A 19,445-nucleotide genomic window follows, 5' to 3' on the forward strand; every position below is an offset into this window, starting at 1 on the left:
TGTGAGAAGTTATAAAAAGGTATTATTTTTTAAATGCAAGAAACGATTTTTTGAATTTTCGTGTCAGCAACGGCGTTTTTCTGACGCGAGTCAAGATAGGTAGAGCACTGATACCGGTGCTCCGCGGCCCAGGCTTGCTGGCCTGGGATCCAGACGACAAAGCTAGCATCGTCTGCAACGCAGACGAAAGGCAGACGGTGTGATCATCTGCATTTCATTGCGAAGAGACGCACGCTTCATTGCAATGCGGCTTGTGCTTGGTGTGTGCCAGGTAAAGCATCCTCCAATTTCACATGGAACTTCACGACCGCTTAATTTCTCCAGAGAATCCTGCAAATTTGCAAGGTATGTTTCATACATTCATAAATTTAAATATTTACAAATAAGTATAAACTAAACGCAGAAAGAGCACTGGCATCATTCACGCAACACATTATAAATAATATCTAGCCCTCAAATCGGTGAATTTATTTTCTATTTTCAGATGAACACCTCTTGCCCCGCTCACTTGGACCCAAAGACTGTCATAAGACGACACAAGTGAAAAAGACCTTCCTGATTAGAACTGGCAGCATAGATGAACGTGAACTTAGTCTTCTGGAATTGCGTGCGAAAAGCGACAAGGACAGTATAGACACAGTATGCGCACACCATTATTACGCCTATATTAAGAAGTTCAGGACACTATGTGCGTCAAAGATGTGCTCGGACCCTTTCTCCGACCATGGGTGAAACTGTCGGGGGGCGTGGGTCATATCTCTCGGCCTCGCTACAGCAGTGTCTCTCTTGGGGCTGGTTCCTGGTGAAAGACTCTGTCCACAATGTAAAGTCAGGTGTTTCCAAATGCGGGCGCAGTTAGACGCAGCCAATAAGAGCTTGGTAGATTGTGAAACAATATGCTAGTCTAGATTTGAAGGGAATGCATCCACCTCAACAAACTGTGCTGCACCACGAGATGGGACTGGAAGGACCTCGAGCAGAAAACGGAAGCGCCATGAGGAAGAAGCGGCTGTCGCAGGTGGCACCTTGCCCAATGATGATAGTAAAGATGCTCAAGTGCAAAGCGTAGCCTATGAAATTGCACCAACCACCGCACTTGCGGAAGACTATAAAATGCTTCTTGAAGACGTGAGAGATCGATTCGTACGAGAAAGAAAACGGTCGAAAAAAATTTCTCTTCTGGCATTGGCGCCTCGTTCATGCTCCCGAAAAAAAGTTGCTGAGTACTTTGGTGCATCGGAGAGTCAAGTTCGCATTGCTATGAAAATCAGGCAACAGGGAGGAATTTTGGGCTCTCCTACATCAAAGTTAAGTAGACCGCTAGACGACAGAACAATAAGGAGCATAATAAAGTTCTATGAGGATGAACATACATCCGTCTGCCTTCCAGGCAAGAAAGACGTCGTCCGAGGCAAGCATAAAAGATTGCTGCTAAGGAATCTTAAGGAAGCGCGCGAGGAATGGAAGAAAAGTCACACAGAGCTGAAGTGCGGCTTTTCTAAGTTCGCCTACCTGAGGCCACGCCACTGTTTACTTGCCGGTGCTCCGGGAACGCACTCCGTTTGTGTTTGCATTTACCACCAAAATGTAAAATTGATGCTGCAGTCCTTGAGCATTTTACAAACAATCGATTCGCTCCTTCAGATGACTGTGTGTGAGATAACGAATGAATGCTGTATGACCGGTATATGCAGCAATTGCCCAGGAGATTCATCACTCAAATCGCTGATTTTGAGCTCTCCTGCACTGAATCGGGATTTGGCAGCAAGTATTTCTGTCCGTCAGTCGGCTAGTGGAGAGCGGTGCCGATTGGAAACAATGTTGTTTACCCATAATGACTTCGTGGACCGTCTCCTTGAGATGATAAGCGACTTAAAATCGCATCACTTTGTCTGCAAGCACCAAGCTCGGCCCCTACGCAATTCGAAGACTGCTCTGACGCCTGCAGAAGGCATATTTATTGGATTTCTCTGAAAACTACAGCTTTCTCATTCAGAGCGCCCCACAGTCAATATACTAGGACAACTCTCAAGCAACAGTACATCCGATTGTAGTCTACTCTCGCTCGACGAAGTCTTCTGATGAACCACATGTGCAATCGTACGCAGTGATGTCCGACTGCCTCGACCATATGACTGCCGCTGTTTCGACATTTCAGCAGGTGCTGATGGAACAACTTAAAGTAGACATGCCGCTGGTAGAAAATGTGCACTACTTTTCGGATGGGGCTGCTTCCCAGTATAAGAACAGAAAGAATTTTGCAAACCTGTGCTACCACAAGGGATATTTTAGTTTGGATTCTACGTGGCATTTTTTTGCTACATCACACGGAAAAAGTGCATGTGATGGGGTGGGTGGCAACCTGAAACGGTTGGGTGCCAAGGCAAGCCTACAAAGGCCTTTCTCAAGGCAGATTTTGACACCGTTTGATCTGTACAAGTGGGCACGTGAAAGCCTTTTACATATAAAACCAATTTGGGTGCCGGAGAGTGCAATATCTAAGCGGGAGGTCGAACTGTCGTCCAGGTTTGCGAATGCTATGCGCATTAACGGAACCAGGTCTTTATATCATTTTCAGCGGACGTCACTTTCTCAACTAAAAGTTGCATTCACGTCTTCCTCGAAGAAAAGAACTGTTAAAGCTGTTCGACAGCCGGCACCTGCTCGGCTATGAAAGTGATACGGGCTATGTTCAGGCTAATGTATTCAAACGCGGTTGACATAAAATTTTCGTAGCAATGGAAAAAAAGTCAGGGATACGGCGTTGGAAATCGCCTGTCTTGGTTTGCATACAATAAAAAAGCCACAAGCCCCTTCCTGAATAGTTCCTTGGACTCACTTTGTTGCCAATATGTCTTTGCAGGACGGCTACGCTTCATATATGTACGCTGTTTAGGTGATCCACATACTGATAATAAAAAAAATCGTTTCTTGCGTTTAAAAAATAATACCTCTTTATAACTTCCCACATGCATAGTAGACACGTAGGGCTGTCTAATGATGTAATGCATATATTTTTAGGCCGATCACCAAGGCCCCTTTTTTAACCTTGAATGTGGAGATTTTTGCAAAAAAAATAGAATTTTAAATTTTTTTTCCATGCGAACGGCTAAACCTTCGATACATTAAATATTTTTCAGCTGTACTACGTTAACTGTTCTACCGGTGTATATTTTATGTGTGACTTCTAGGCTTTTCTACGTCCCGAGAAAAAAACTCAAACGTTGCAATTTTACACGCTTTTGCTAGGGCCAGAACCAATCGAAGTATTCAAATATTCATAACATTTGCAATTTTTGCAGTCACATCGCATCTTTGGGTTGCCACAAATGCAATTTGAAGGAGTGGATCACACAGTGTGTCTTTGAGAAAAAATGTTGATTGATGCCGTCTAGCTCAGCTTGGCAGCAAAAACAAAGTGTCGTCAAAATTCTACAGAACTTTTGCAAGGAAAAATAAACATGGAGGATGAGTTTTGAACTCTACCAAACATGTGGAAATTTTTTCAGCTATATCTGTGATGGTCGAAAAAACGCTGGTTGATTTGGCGTGGAATGACCCACATGTTTCGTCGAGTTTTTTGTCTTGGCGGTGCAAGTTTCGTTCCCAAATTCGCCGTGTTTATTCATCTTTCGACGCGGTGAACGACGGCTGCTTTCCTTTTTTCCACTTATATCCTGTTTCACAGCCGGGAGCGAAGCAGGGTCGCTGCCATTGACGTTTCGACCTTCCTACTGCTCACGTGTTCGGCCGACTGCACGCGAAACAGACTCGAACGGTAGGTTGAAACACCAAAAAAATTACCGACGATTACGTTACTTCCTAATGCGAAATGTGAGCGCAGCAAATAAGCTGTTTCACCTTTTGGATAGATTGAGGCAAAGAAATCGAGCAACACATGTATGCGCTATCACATAATTTTTTTTTTTATTTTTCACACGTATTCCTTTAACAAAGACTCCACTAACAGTTCTTGACAGTCATGAAGGAAGCTTTGTGGTCGGAGAAATAGACTGATATATGCTCGACTTGGTACACCAATGCTTGATTCTCAAAGACGAGATCTATACAAGTGCCTCGCGAGGTTGTCACAGCCGTGGAGGAAGCAGAGGCTAAGCGCCGCCGCCAAGAAGACCCTGCCGTTCGCGCCGCCGAAGCGGAGGCTCATCGCCGCCGTCGAGAGCAACCAGCAGTAAGCGAGGCTGAAGCAGAAGCTCATCGCCGCCGCCGAGAAGACCCTGCAGTTCGCGCCGCCGAAGCGGAGGCTCATCGCCGCCGTCGAGAGCAACCAGCAGTAAGCGGAAGCGGAGGGGGGCGGCGTGTACACCCAGCGGCAAACGATGGGGGCAGAAGCGCGCGCAGCAAGCGGACAACACGATAAAGGGAGGAGGGAAGAGACAGCAGCGACTGACTGATGCCGCTGACGGCGATAGCGAGTCAACCCCAGCTATCCGCCACACAAGAACAGGGGGGGGGGGACCCTTTCCTCCTCTTTCTGCATGGCGGCGACGGTGTTCTATGCAGTCACGTTATCTTGACTCTCTAGCGGCGTCAGCGGCATCCAGCGGTATCAGTCGGTCGCTGCTAGCGCTGGGGGGATGAAAGGGGGGCGGAGCTGGTTACGAGGCCGACGACGACGCCGACGACGACGACGACGCGAAACCCAGGAACGGACGCCAAAGAGCTGCGCTCTAAAACAGTCAACGTCGCGAATCAAGCCCGCACTAACAAGCGCGCGAAGCACTTTATTCTATGGCGAAGCAGCGGAGGGAGCCAGCCCACGCGACTACAGCGCCGCCACCGAAATCCGCGTCCCGTCCACACTCGCCGCCTCGCTGCAATGCATAGGGCGCTCCGGCTCCTGAGCCCACTACCCCCTTCTAGAACACCATAGACGCACTTCAAGAGGAAAGAACTGCGCCCCATTCCAACTCTCTAAGTCCTCGCGCCTCTCCTGCTATGGTGGTCGAAATTTTTGTAGAAAGTGTTCCTGCTTTCGTTCTTGTGTATACCGGCGCAGCCGTTTCTGTGATAGCCGCCCAACTGTGCCGTTCACTGCGCAAGGTGACCAGGCCGCTTTCTGGACTGTCGCTTCGTACGACAAGTGCGCAGCGCGTCACTCTGCACGCAACCTGTATTGTGCGTGTGCTTGTTCAGGGCATTTTTTACATCGTCGAGTGTATTGTTCTTCCCACCTGCTCGCATGACATCATCCTCGGATGGGATTTCTTATCCCGTCATAAAGCCGTGATTGACGGCCGAATTTGAATTTTCCCCTTGTGACGCACCCTTGGACGAAGATCGTGACCGCCCTTCTAAACTTACCGTGCGCGAGGACACAGATATTCCACCTGGCTCCTTCGCCATCGTACCCCTCTCTTGCGATGCCATCACTGATGCAACGGTTCTCTTCACACCGTCCAACGTCTTCATGAGCCGTAAATCTCTCTCACTGCCTTTTGCGACGCTTAATATGGCTGGCGGCTGCAGCAATACATACTTTCACAATCACCTCTGTGCGCCTATTACGTTACTCGTTCGTGAATGTCTTGGCTTCGTGGAACTCCTCCACACTTCCTCTTTGGTTGACGTCCCCGGAGACACTTCTGATGTCGACTCCGGCCAACCATCCTCGATATCCGCGCTTGAGGAAACGTCCACGGATGCGTTCTCGAATGCCATCGCCGATACCCTCACACCTGCCGAACGTGCCGACCTTCTTGATCTCCTGCGCCACGTCAGAGGTTCATTCGACGTTTCACAACCTCACCTAGGCTGCACGTCGGAAGTGCAGCACTACATTGACACCGGTTCACATCAGCCGTTGCGTCAACGACCGCACCACGTCTCTGCCGAAGTGCGTCGTTTCATTACCACCCAAGTGGAAGATATGCTGCGCCGTGATGTTATTCAACCTTCGCACAGTGCCTGGGCATCTCCTGTCGTTCTCGTTCGCAAAAAGGACGGGTCTATTAGCTTTTGCGTCGACTACCATCGGTTAAACAAGGTAACGAGCAAAGACGTCTATCCTTTGCCGCGCACCGACGACGCCCTCGACAGTCTTCCGGGAGCAGAATTATTCTCGTCCCTTTACTTGCGTTAAGGGTACTGGGAGGTCCTGATGGCTGCGGCCGATCGCCAGAAAACCGCATTCATTACGCCTGACGGCTTATATGTATTTAACGTGGTGCCTTTCGGGCTTTGTAACGCCCCTGCTACCTTTGAACGACTCATAGAAAACACGCTGCGTGGCCTCAAGTGGACTATACGTCTGTATTACCTCGACGATGTCGTGGTTTGCTCGCCTGATTTCCCTACTAACCTGCTCCGCCTCAGGCATGTTTTGACCTGTCTAACGAACACTGGCCTTCAACTCAACCTCAAGAAGTGCCGCTTTGCCACGCGAGAGCTCACCATCTTTGTCCACGTTGTGTCCAAGCACGGCGTTCTACCCGATCCTACAAAACTTCGAGCAGTCGCTCGGTTTTCGAAGCCTCAGACCATCAAAGAACTTGGAAGATTTCTGGGCTTATGTTCATATTTCCGGCGCTTTGTTTGGAATTTCCCATTGATCATCGCGCCATTGACTCAGCTTCTACGCGGTGACGCCGCCCTCTTCTCCTGGTCCCCTGCATGTGACTCCGCCTTTGCTATGCTGCGTCGTCTTCTCACCTCCCAACCTATCCTTCGCGATTTTGACAACTCAGCAGCAACTGAGGTACATACAGATGCCAGCGGGGTCGGTCCCGGCGCCGTCCTCGCCCAATGAAAGCCCGGCTACCCCGAATACGTAGTCGCCTATTACGTATCCTGAGGCCAATTACAGCGTGACCGAAAAAGAGTGCTTGGCTTTAGTATGGGCACTTGGCAAGTTCCGACCATACCTGTACGGGCGCCCATTCGACTTGGTCACAGATCACCACGCGCTTTGTTGGCTCGCCAACTTGAAAGATCCCACTGGAAGCCTAGCACATTGAGCACTAGGGAACCAGGACTACGATATTCGCGCCGTATACCGCAGCGAGCACGCACACTCCGGCGCAGACGCCCTGTCTCGTTCACCTTTACCTCCAGACTCGGCCTGCGGAACACCCTCCGCACTACTCGGTGTCATCTCTCGACATGCACTCCTTTGCCGCCGCAAAACGTTGTGACCCGTGGATCTCTTGTCTTTTCGACTATCTCTCTTGATCATCGACCGTCCCTGTATCCCGAACCTTCCCACTCCAAGCAGTTCATTTCGCCGTTCGTGACTAGCTGCTGCACCGACGCAATTACACTCCTGAAGGCCGTCGGTGGCTGCTGGTGGTTCCCCGCAGTGCCTCTTTCCACAACGATCCACAGTGTGGCCACGCCGGAGTCTTCAGAACGTACGAACGAATTCGCCACCGCTAATACTGGCGCGGCATGTACAATTTTGTGCAAAAGTTTATTCTGTACTGTCTTGACTGTCAGCGCAGCAAATCGCCGCCTTTGCGCCCGTCTGGTGCCTTGCAGCCGCTCCCGTGCCCTGCCACACCCTTTGATTGCGTCGGCATCGACCTATAAGGCCGGCTTCCTATGACGCCAGACGGCAATCGGTGGATCGTTGTTGCTCTTGACCATGTGACACGCTACGCCGAAACTGCTGCTTTACCAGGTGCTAGAGCGCGGGATGTAGCCTCTTTCGTCCTACATCGCTTCGTGCTTCGTCACGGCGCACCTCGACAACTCCTCAGCGATCGAGGTCGCGCCTTGCTCTCCGAAGTGGTCGAAAGTTTGCTTTCGGAATGCCGCAGTATTCGTCCGACAAGCACGGCATACTATCCACAGAGAAATGGGCCCACAGTGCGATTTAACCGCACACTTGGTGATATGCTCTCTATGTACGTGGCATCTGATCATGGTAACTGGGACCGCATCCTTCCATTCATCACGTTCGCGTACAATACCGCGATCCAGGCCACTACGGGATTTTCACCTTTCTTCCTTCTGTATGGCCGCGAGCCTATGCATACCATCAACACGCTCCTTCCATACCGTCCTGACGCCTCCGAGTGTCTACCTATGTCCGACGTCGCCCGACAAGCCAAAGAAGGCTGCCAGCTAGCGCGCTCCTTTACGGCAGAGCAACAGCAGCGCCAGAAAGAATACCGCACCGACACACTTCCAAACACTACCTACGCTCCACGCGTTCTTGTATGGTTGTCGGTCCCTTTCCAAACGCCGGGGTTTTCTTCGAAACTCTTGCCAAAATTTTAAGGGCCTTACCGAGTCTTGGAGCAAAGTTCCCCAGTGAATTTTCTCATTGAGCCACTGTAACCACCTGAAGACTTGCGCCGGCGTGGACGTGACATTGTCCACGTCTCGCGTCTCAAGCCCTACCACGGCTCACTCCCTCCCGATTCTTAAGGTGCTAGGATGGCTCCTTCTGTCCAGGGGAAGATTGTGAAGAAGACGCGCCTCGCGGTACAGCCGCATCACAATGCGCGCATCGGCTCGCCTAGCGCTGTTGATTGCTGGCGTCTTTTTGGACAGTGCTTCGGGCTGCCTCGCCGTTCCCGGTCGCTGTGCCTTTGCATTAGGAGCCGCCAATAAACCTCTTCTCATTATTATTATATAATTGCTTTTTTTTATAACCTGTAATCTATTTTGACTAAATCAATTTCAGTTTCTACTTCTCCAATAGTCCTGTTTGGTCTTATTAGCAGCAGCAAACGTATGCTCGCAGGGAATGTGGGTTCAAGGAAAACGTTCCCAGGGGAAGAGTTCAATGCGACCTGGTAAAGAAAGTAAATGTGCTTCTGCATGCTGAAAAAGTCGACTGAATCGTTGGTCTAGCTTCTGTAGAAGTCATGTATCTCATTCAGATGACAAAGTGAAAATGTTGTTACTATATTTTCACCTATATGAATGTGCTGGTTCCGCAGTTTTTTCTAACAAGAACCTGCTGCTGCTCCCGCTCTAGCTGCTGCCGCGGCCGCTGTCTGTGACGGTTGCATTAAAGAATATGTACATTATAAAAGGACGAAAAAAAGTTGCTCAAGCTTCGCCTTTAAGATTGGAACGCGATAGCGTTATCGGCCCCGTTGACGCCTACACCGACTCCAGATATTCTGCAACGCGGCGCCGATGGAAAACAACGGTGGGCCAATCCAGGGGGCGGTGCACGACAGAGCTATAACACACACCCGCGTAAAGCAGACTACATGCAGTGACTAAATGGCTCATAACAAAAGGGGTTTGTGTTTGGGTTTCCGTGAAACAGAATTATGTTTTTTTTGTATATTTAAATTTTCTGGTACATTAAAATTATAACGCGAGACGCTTATTCTGTAGGTTGTCTGTAAGTGCGACTTTACATATTTCCTGACGCATTTTGCTTTTATAAATTCAGTTAGTTCTGTAACGCTTATCCGCCACACGGAGTGCCTCCGTAGTTGTGGTTCGAGAAGATTTTTCTGACGGAAAACGCCACCGACACTACATTTTCTGCTACACAGGTCCCTTAATGTCATCGCGTTAATATTGTTACGTAGGAAGACGCAGACAAAAAGCTATATACAAGTATATTTAAAAGGGATTACGCCACACATGGCCAAGAGGCAACAGCCCGCGCTAGTCTCTAATTGTCGTCGTCGTCTTCTGATTGCTCGCCTCTTCGTCATCGCAAATACTGTTCCGTAGCACTACCGCCGGCGGCAAAAGCCCCGTCCCGGAGCGACTAAATACCGGACTGAGAAGCAGTGTAGTAGGCCTTGAGCCTACTAACGTGCACGACATCACTACAGGTCAGAGTAGAGGACGAGCTTGAGCTCACAGGAGCAATTTTGTATACTGTAAAAAAAATTTGCTTTACCTTACAGAAAATTTGCTGGTTATTTGTGACCGAACACTCTTCCGTAAATTAAGAACTGTCATTTCCGTAGAACGGACAACTGTAACAGAGAGACCGTAATACAAGATACGAGTGCTTCTGTATCTAGAAAATGGAAGACTCTGTATTCTGAATCTGTACTATAACCGCTAAAGTGCGGTGCTTGTCGTATTCAGAAAACGGAACACACTGGTATGCTGAATTTCTACTATAACTGTTAAAATACAGGTGCTTGCCGTATTGAGAAAACGAAAGACTCCGTATGCTAAATCTGTAGTATATCCGCTAAAGTACAGGTGCTTCCCGTATTTCATCTTGCAGAGCATATCCATTGTTCGGAGAATGTGCCATCAGGGAGAAAATTGCCCAGGACATGCGAGAGTCGACCGAATTTTATGGTGCACTATTTGCTGGGATCAGCCGTGCTACCATCTGCGTTCGGAATGTGCATACATGACCCACGGTTTTCAGCGGTCTTGAACAGAAATGCAGTTTGGTCAACGCTCGCACTTCCACGGTACTTTTTGTCCACGATAGTACACCTCCTTTAATGCAAATGTCAAGAAGGCAGCTCATAGCCAAAACAGCAGGTCACCATTGAGAAAATTGTCTTGCCAACACACTGACATCGCTGCAGAGATAAAGCACTTTGCACTTTGTGATATGAATGCACTGCATATCATATCTACAAAAAGGTGCAACATTTCAGTCCTCAAGTTCTGAGATCACAAAAGCAACTTTATTTTCTTCAATCACTCGTCTTACACTTCTTCCTGGTGAAAGTTGTTCTTGACCCCAAACGCTTGCAAGGATAAACTTGCTGCTGTTAGGAGAAACAAATAGTATTCGTGAATATCCATCCTAAACAAACCGGCAGAAAAGTATAATCACAGAACACGACAAATTAGTAACTTCTGTGTTAAAAAAATATGTAAGTAGACCAACATTGTTGCAACAAGGGATGTTGCTGTAGCCAACATTTCGACATAGGTGCTTGTCATTAGGGGACATAGGTGCTTGTCATTAGGGTAGCAAATGTTTTCCTTGGCTGTGTTGTTTTGGATTGTGCATAGCTCACTGGCCCCTAGCCTCATTGGGGGAGAAGAAACGGGTGCATATAATAGGTCAAGAGAAGCCAAAGTGTTAAAATAAAGGAAGGAAGGGTGTGCTTAGCAGTGGCGATTGTGATGGAGCGGGTATGAACACTGCTGTCAGTACTTGCTAAGAGTAGGGGTGACCAAAACAGAAAACGATGCGCACATGTAAGCAGTCATTAATCCAGTAGACCTAATCTTTCCAGAAGACAAAATAGGTATCAAGATAAACAGTTTGCACATTTGGAAAAGGGAAACGAAGAATTAAATAAAATAAATTGTGTATCAAGATGCATCTGGTTAAGATCACTGTAAATGGTAAATGAAGGCACATTATGAATATATATTTTGTTGAAAGCCGATGAAGGAAAGATATATTAACCAAATATTAAAAAATGGGGACATTAAAATTAAACTGGGTATGACCACAAAACAGTAAACAGCCTGTGGAAAAAAATGGGACGGACAATATGATAACCAGGTGCAAGATTGTAAAACGTCGAGCGCTGTTTATATTCATGCTGCTGTTGACGGCTTCAAGTTTCTGTCTTCCTGTGGAACCTTTGTCTTACTTGAACAAGGAAATGGGTCATTTCTTTAAACAAGTCAGTTCAAATGCAGTTCAAAGCTTCAGCATTATTATAATGAAAGAAAACATTATGGTCAGTTCTCCTGGGTGTGCTTTCATTCACCCGTTATTTCCACTGGTGTAAGCTCAAAATTTAATGGTCTAAATGGACCTTAGCTCCTGGCAAACCATTAGCTGGTCTTTTTTTCAACACAGATGCCTGCACATTATATGTGGTGACAGGAGTGCTAGCGAACTACATTATACTAGTTGCCACAACCAAAGTGAAACTTGGTAACAGTGATTGAAAAATAAACGGCATTCCACAATATTGATTCAAGTCGTCTGGAAAAGTTGCTTAAGTTAATGTACACCCCCCACCCCACCAGACGCAATTATACACCACACTGACTCTCGTGGTGTCAACCATGCTATTATAACACTAGGCATCAAGTAGGAGAATTAGGGGATAAGAGGGCAAAATGCGTTTTGTTAGAACATCAAATGTGCTCTACATAAATGCAACATTCCAACTAACAAAGGAGCAGCCGATAGTGACCAATGCATACGAAAGCTAATGACATTCTGTGCAGCAGAATGTTGACGATGAGGTGTTATGCGCACAAGTGCACTCTTTCACACAAAATAACATCCTGCAGTCAAAGCTTGTGCCAACATTAGAGTTTGAAAAACACCACAGTGGAAAGCAAGGAGTGCTAAATTTGTTGAAAATTACTAAAAATTATTCGATTATTCATTATCCTTACGGTCCGTTAGATTCACAGATTGTTCCCTACGGGTGCTGTAAACAGGCACCCTGCTTTTACAGTCGTAGCAACAATGATCTGTGACACAGACAAGAATAAATGCTGATGAAGTTTATGCAAGAGTATACTCTACAAATTACACCCCATTTTACATTCCAATGTGGTAGAAGAAGAAGACCAAAAAAACTACTTTCTAGTGGATGATGCATACCCCAGAATAGAAGAAACAACTGTACCCAAACCATTGCTGCTGCCGATGCCTGTGCGCTAGCCGTTACATATAATATGACAGTTACAAATGTTTTTCCCCAAGCACTGCATGCTGCTGCCAGTTTACCAGTACACAGCTGTAATAAACTTAGGGGAAGGTAAAGCTCTCTAATGGATTTATCTCATATGACAAAATTGGAATGCAATATTCTGCAAATAAGTGAAGAGCGATGTGCCGTCCCCATACAATGAAACACCTTTGAAGAATCTGAATAACCGCCTGCACTCTTAGGCAGTTACACCCTTTGGAGTGCCCCTTCTGCCACACAACAATAATCGTTATCGGCCTTGATGCGTTTCCTTTCTTGAAAACGCCACGCCCGCTACTTTCCTGTCGGGAATGCTATCATGCTGATTACGCGCATGTCGTTCGTTACTGGAAAGTACAGGGCTCGCAGCGTTAAAGAAAGGAAACTCATCAAGGCAGATGACGATTATCGTTGTGTGCAAGAAGGGGCACTCCAAAGGGTGTAACTTTGCCTAAGAGTGTGGGCAGTGACGAGGTAAAAGAGTGTGTTCTGTGTAAAGTAGTGCACCTGTATAACCTAAAGCTGTGGATAATGCAATTAGTATCAGCTGTGAAGGTTTCTAATTTTAATTGCACACAGTAGAAACCTCCATGCAGTTTTGCAAAACGCAAACCCCCTGCCTTTTTGTTGTTCAAAGGTAATGACACGTAGGGCCATAACATGTACATTATGGGTTTCGTTCCCAAACGATCAAAGTGAATAGCACAACCCTAAGTGTTATATGCCTTCTGTCTCACATTTTCTGTCAAAAATTGTTAGTGTCAAATGCTGCGATCGGCAGAGAAACGGATTTTTGGATCAATATAACGTATTAAGTACTGTGATCTCAGTTCTTTCATTGCTGGTTAAGCATTGCGGGTCTTAGAGTAAAAAAAAACAAGGAATAAATACATGCATATTTTACGTCACAACCCTCATGAGGTATTTAGTAGTCTAGAATATAAAGGATTCCAGATTTAAAAAGCAGGACAGATTTTATTCCACTGAAAGAATGGCATCATGCCAATGATTCTGCATTTGGTGCTATATTTATTTGTATTTAGTTCAGTTGGAATGTGTGTGTATTGTCAGCGATATCGCTTGACATGTTTCAGATTGACTGTTTCCTAATTTTAGGCAAATTCGGATTCGCAAATAACCTTGTATGACAGCAAGAACTTGCTTGAACGGGAGAAATAGGGAATGGAAACAGGTGAATTATGCAGCGTAAGAATGATGTCAGCAAGAAGCAAGCATCAAGAAGTACTGTCACTCAATGTTCATAGACTATCAAACGCAAGAATTATTTGGGATGATTTAAAATTCTGGCATTGAAACGAAATGTCTTTTAATCTATATATAAACTCTGATGATTCACTCTACTACCACTACCTTAACCAGAAACATTCATAATCATTATCCTATCTATGCCACATCATCCTAACTAATATTCCAGCCTTCATAAGCTGCTTTTTTACTGCTAATTCTCTGTGGGAAAGAGGTGTCCGTATGAAGACCATGTCATATACTTATTACCCGTTTTTTGATAAATGATAAGGGAAAAACTTCACACCAAAAATGCATTGAGCTTGAGCAAGTTCTACGTTTGAAGCTGTTGATTCTTTTTTCCCTTCGCCATCATTCACCCACCTGGTTAGCTATGTAGACAGAAAAGCTGCCGGAGAAAGGTAGGGGTGCCAAATTAGACTTGTGCCCCAGGGGACCTCTTCACGGTAACTGGAGGAACTGCATGTGGCCTCGGCATCTTCCTTGAGGGCCATGGCCATGTCTAAGAAACCTTGTCTCCACAGGCTACATAAAGTAGGATAATTTTCTTAACTAAGTCTTTTTCTTAAAAGAACCCAATTAAGTTGTATTCGTGGCTTTGCACCACAAAACTGACACATGACTGGCTACTCAAGACACTTTATATGTATTCGCAGGCTTATTCCTTGGAAAAACACTTTTATGTAGCACACAATGAGTAACAGTAACAAAAAACTGTATCAGGAGGCTTTCATATTGCTCTACATCTTTTCATTGACATATTTCATTTAATTATTTGAGATATTTAATAACTAATTAGGAATTATGTAATTAGGCAGAATGCAAAAAATAATCAGAGTATCTCCGAGCGATGGCAAACAACATTAGCTTCATTTTGTCTAGTTACATCACTTTTATATATTTCTAAATCTTGGTGCACAATACTTAAGACACCTAGTAGATCAAAAAACAATATTACAATTTTCGTAACCATCTCTTGCGTGTTATTAGTGGCTATGGCTGCTTCAAGTTATTCTTTTAGTACAGTACAAGCAGTTTTGAAGTGAAACTGTTTTGCATCGAGGGCGTGTAATCTAGAAAATTAAGCAAAATGTCAAGTTGGGTTCACTATTCAGATGTTTAACTAAGAAGCTGCAGGAAAAGGAAACAGGACACAACACCTAATAAACAATGCAAAATTTGAAAATTGAAACTGAACAAGAAACCAGTTTTTGAAAACACAGAAAAAAGCTAGCAGCTTACGTCGAATACACCCTTGCTATGTACTCCAAGTGAAGTTGTTACCGCAATGCTTGGGCACCATATGAACATAACAATCAACAAATTTGAACAGAATATTAACACCACTAAATGAACTGGCCTTGGAAGATCCTTAATCTGAAATCCTGAACGACTTGTTCTGGCGTTTAATCTTTCGAGCTCAATATGTATTCTCAAAAGTTAGCTCTCGGCTATAATTTCTGTAAACGCAACATCAGCTTAAATCTCAAGATAGGGTTGACCTGTAAATAAAGTGGATAATGCTTGGCAAACATGAACATGTTAACCAGACGGTTCACTCATGCAGCCATGAAATTGTGATGCAGACACGATATATTGAAGCTGGTTTTGTGAAGTGTTTCATGCTTCCAAGGCTTCTCCAGTTGTGAAAGCTATCTCCACTAGCTAAATAAGCGATGAGAATAAACAAAGAACATCAACATGCTCACAATACGTTGGCCATTTGCAAGTAAGCAGCAGCCTTTTTGGGCTCCTAGGTTGCCTGTTGCAAATCTACTATGCCACAGTACTTGCGTTACCCAGTACCAGCCACTTTAAAATGCAATGTGTTCAGAGCCCTTTCCCTCTCTTTTTCTGCTTCGGAAACAGTTTACCATGTGTTCTGTAGGCGTCCAGAAAGGGGACAGAAAGCACTGTGCGCCATCGATTTCTCATATGTTTTGCTCGATGCAGCACACCGCACCGGATGCAGGTGAAGCCAGTGGAAATGCGGTGTCATGCAGGCGCTTGTCCCGGAAGCAGGGCATACGGTGTATTATCTAGTGCGTGCGATCAGATAATATTGCTGCCGAAACCACAAAAAAAAACTTTTCTTTGTGGTTTTTCACATTTCAGGAGGTCTCTACATGCCTGGTAAACATTTTATGACAATCTGAACCCGTATACGATAGTGTTCTCCTACATCAGGTTTTTTTCTCATTTACCAGTGTTTCCATTGCACGCCATTTATGTTAGCGAGAGTGTGGACACTGGAATGGAAAAAGTTTGGACACCTCGAAACACTGCTTGGGTAGTTTATGGCACATCAGGCAGGCATGTTAGGGGAAGAAATTCCACACAACCGTGCAAACGAAGTGCTGCAGCAAAGTTGTGAAGCAGCAACTTCCGGAACAAAGTTGGCTTCAGTCGAGGGCGCTCGATCTGCTGTCCATCACCTGTAGTAGAGCAGTGGTGTGTGCCCCTTTATACTGGCTCTCTTTTCCGGTCGGAACCTTGGCAACAGCTTCCACCATACTTTTTTGAACCTGCAACATGCGCAGAGAAAGTCACATCACAGTTCGTTGATTGTATGGCTTTATTGTTCTACACATTCTATCAAATCATTAAAAAATACAGTTCGCACATTTTTACTACTGTATACAGACAGTCTAGTTTCTAGACATGCGAAACATTACCATCCCTCTGACAGAATGCAACAACAGAAGCGTACACTGTAAAGCTACACTAAAACTTAAATTGATGTGACACTGTATGAGCATACAGTATGCTTACTGTATGCTCTAGCCCTGTGTCAAGTAAAAGTTAATTGTCAATCATTTATGCTGTATTTCTACTTATTCTAGGTTATCAAACTGTACTATCAATGTTCCAAGTTTACACATTGTTGGCTTTCGATTGCCTAAGTGATCCGTTTCCTACTTGCGCATGCAGTACTCCCACTGTATTAAGAAAAAAGAGTTAGAAAAAGAAATGCCGTGATAATCTTCCACATTTGCTGAGGGCAGGAGCAATGGCAAATAGCATGTGGTTGTAGCTACATAAATACTCAGTTTTCACACGGCCTAATTGTTCGGCAAGTAATACATAGGTATGCTGGGCACCTCTGCATGACCAATAAAATCTGACTACTTGACACTGCACTAAGGCTGCTGCTTGGTACTGTTCGGCAGTTCGGCTTTGATTTTCTGATATACAGAACTGTTTAGGTACCAGTAGTTTACTTTGCGATAAAATGAAGCTTGGAGCACTGGCCATTTGCCCACAAATAATGCGACAGCAAATATAACACAAGGATAAGGAATATGAGTCTCTTGGAAAAAGTACATACACATTACGATTATAATGTGATGAGATGCCACAATGAAACAGAAAGCAACCTATAGAAGTGGACGGCACTTCCATGCCACCAAGGTTATTGCACGGACAGTACTTCAGAAGTGCTCGCAACCCAATGTGTTGACGGGCTAGTTGGTGCGAATCAATAAAAACTTTGTTAAGCGCAAAACAATGGACACAGGAAAGAAGACCCCCCCCCCCCCCCCCCCGCTCAAGGCGCTACTCTCAACTGACATCACTTTATTGCGTCACTCCTTTACAGATAGTAGAATCTAGAATAACATGCGCAGTGAGCACCATTTGCAGGAACCACCAACAACCGATCACAAGAGCGCACTCATGCTCCGGGATCCAAAAAACCATATTGAGCACTGCACAAGGTTACAGAAGGTACACTAATGCACTGTGACCCCAATGACTGTACGAAGAAAGCTTCCGATAACTCTCAGGCGGTGGTATCACAGCACTTTATTCAAAATCGTAGTATCACGAAACATGGCTTTGCACTTCCATATTTTACAATGTTGAGCCAAATGGAAACCTGTGCCTGTTAGTATGGATCGCTTATGTTCGCAATGTTCTGTGATACTACGATTTTGAAAAAGAGCCGTGATACCACCGCCAGAGAGTTATCGGAAGCTTTCTTCATACAGTCATTGGGGTCACAGTGCATTAGTGTGCTTTCTTTAACCTTGTACAGTGTTCAATATAGTTTTTTTGGATTCTGTCGCATCAGTGTGCTCTTGTGATCAGATGTTGGTGGTTGCTGCACATGGTGTTCACAGCGCATGTTCACTGTGCTTGTTGTCATTTGTCAGCACGCTTTAACACAATTTTTACGCAACGTCTACTTTGTTTATACGCGCACTACGTGGTCGCGTTGGTCGTGTTTGGTGCGCGTAATCGTTTTGTGCGCCAACCGGCGTGAGTTTGCGGGCAAGCGAGGCTGCGTGCGATAACATAATTACGAAAGTTGTAAGATTCAGCACAGTCCTTTGGACAGAATTTCAGTCTCGATCATGAAAGCTCCTCTTTGGCGAGCAGCTGTCTGCCTTCTGTGGTTACTTACTCGCCTTCTTTAGGTAGAATAGCTTTGTTTGCCTCATTTGTTCGTGTTCCTCGTTGGCGGTCGCCCGGTGGATTTGCGATACAGAGGCACCGATGAAAAGCGTGCGTGCTCTCCTAAAACCGTGTTACGCGGTGCGTTCGTCGCAGAGCGACAGCATCATAGGCAATTGGGACGTATGTGCGTAAATCGCGTGAGCTTTAAAGTGTGCGAAGCTTGACATGCGGCGGTGGAGCGCTCGCAAAGAAAACGTACGGTCGCCCGCTCGTTCCCCGGCTGTTTAGTCGTCGTTCGTGCTTAGTCGTTTGCTCATTCGTTCACATGCTCGTTCAGTCGTTCGTTTAGCGGCTTGTTCGTTATTTGAGTTCGCGCGCTCGTTTAGTCGTTCGCTTGCTCGTTCATTCCACTATTAGTCTCTACAGTTACTATGTCTAATTGAGACGCGCTTGCTGTATGGCTCTTAGGCTGTTGCGTTTAATTACGCAATGAGACAATAAATAGGGCCTAAATGTCAACAACTGTAACAAATGTCCGCCTTCAAGCACATCATTCCTTTAAATAAGAACGAAGAGGTTTCCCGAAGGTTTCGGCTGCTGCTTACATTGCCAATCATTGTCAATATTTTCTGCATATTTTTTTAACTTTCGCGTCTACTGGCCGAGACACGGTCTTGCACTCGCGGTTTCGTTTACTTTAAGGTGCAGTGCAAACAACTAGTATCAGCCGAATTCTATTCGAAGTTATCTAACTGAAAAACCTTCTTTAGGACCATTTCACCGAGGACCAATTCGAACCTTTATTTTTGAGTAAGCTCGGAATGAAGAAATTACGACCTAACGCTCTACCAAGTATTTTCATACATCGGAAGCTACCAAAGCCTAGGAAGCCCCTTCTAGAACGTAACAGAGGTAATCCCTCAAAAAAAAACGCCGTCATTTTACTCTGTTCGTTTTGCTGCACTATAGGGGCAACTTTTGTATCACGCTTAACCCATTTCTTTACAATTCAGGTGCCCTATTGTCGAGCAATGCAAATTCTTCAGAGAACCCTCCATTCATTGAAAGGTATTCCATCACCATAGCCATGACGTGTAGTTTCAACGAAAACTTATCTTTAGCTTCTTAACATCCCACTAATTTTACCGAACAATATATTTTGGGGGGTTTTCAGCTGCAGAAGTCAGCCATGACGTG

This window comes from Dermacentor variabilis, chromosome 3 (assembly GCF_050947875.1).
Source record: "Dermacentor variabilis isolate Ectoservices chromosome 3, ASM5094787v1, whole genome shotgun sequence".
NCBI lineage: Eukaryota > Metazoa > Arthropoda > Arachnida > Ixodida > Ixodidae > Dermacentor > Dermacentor variabilis.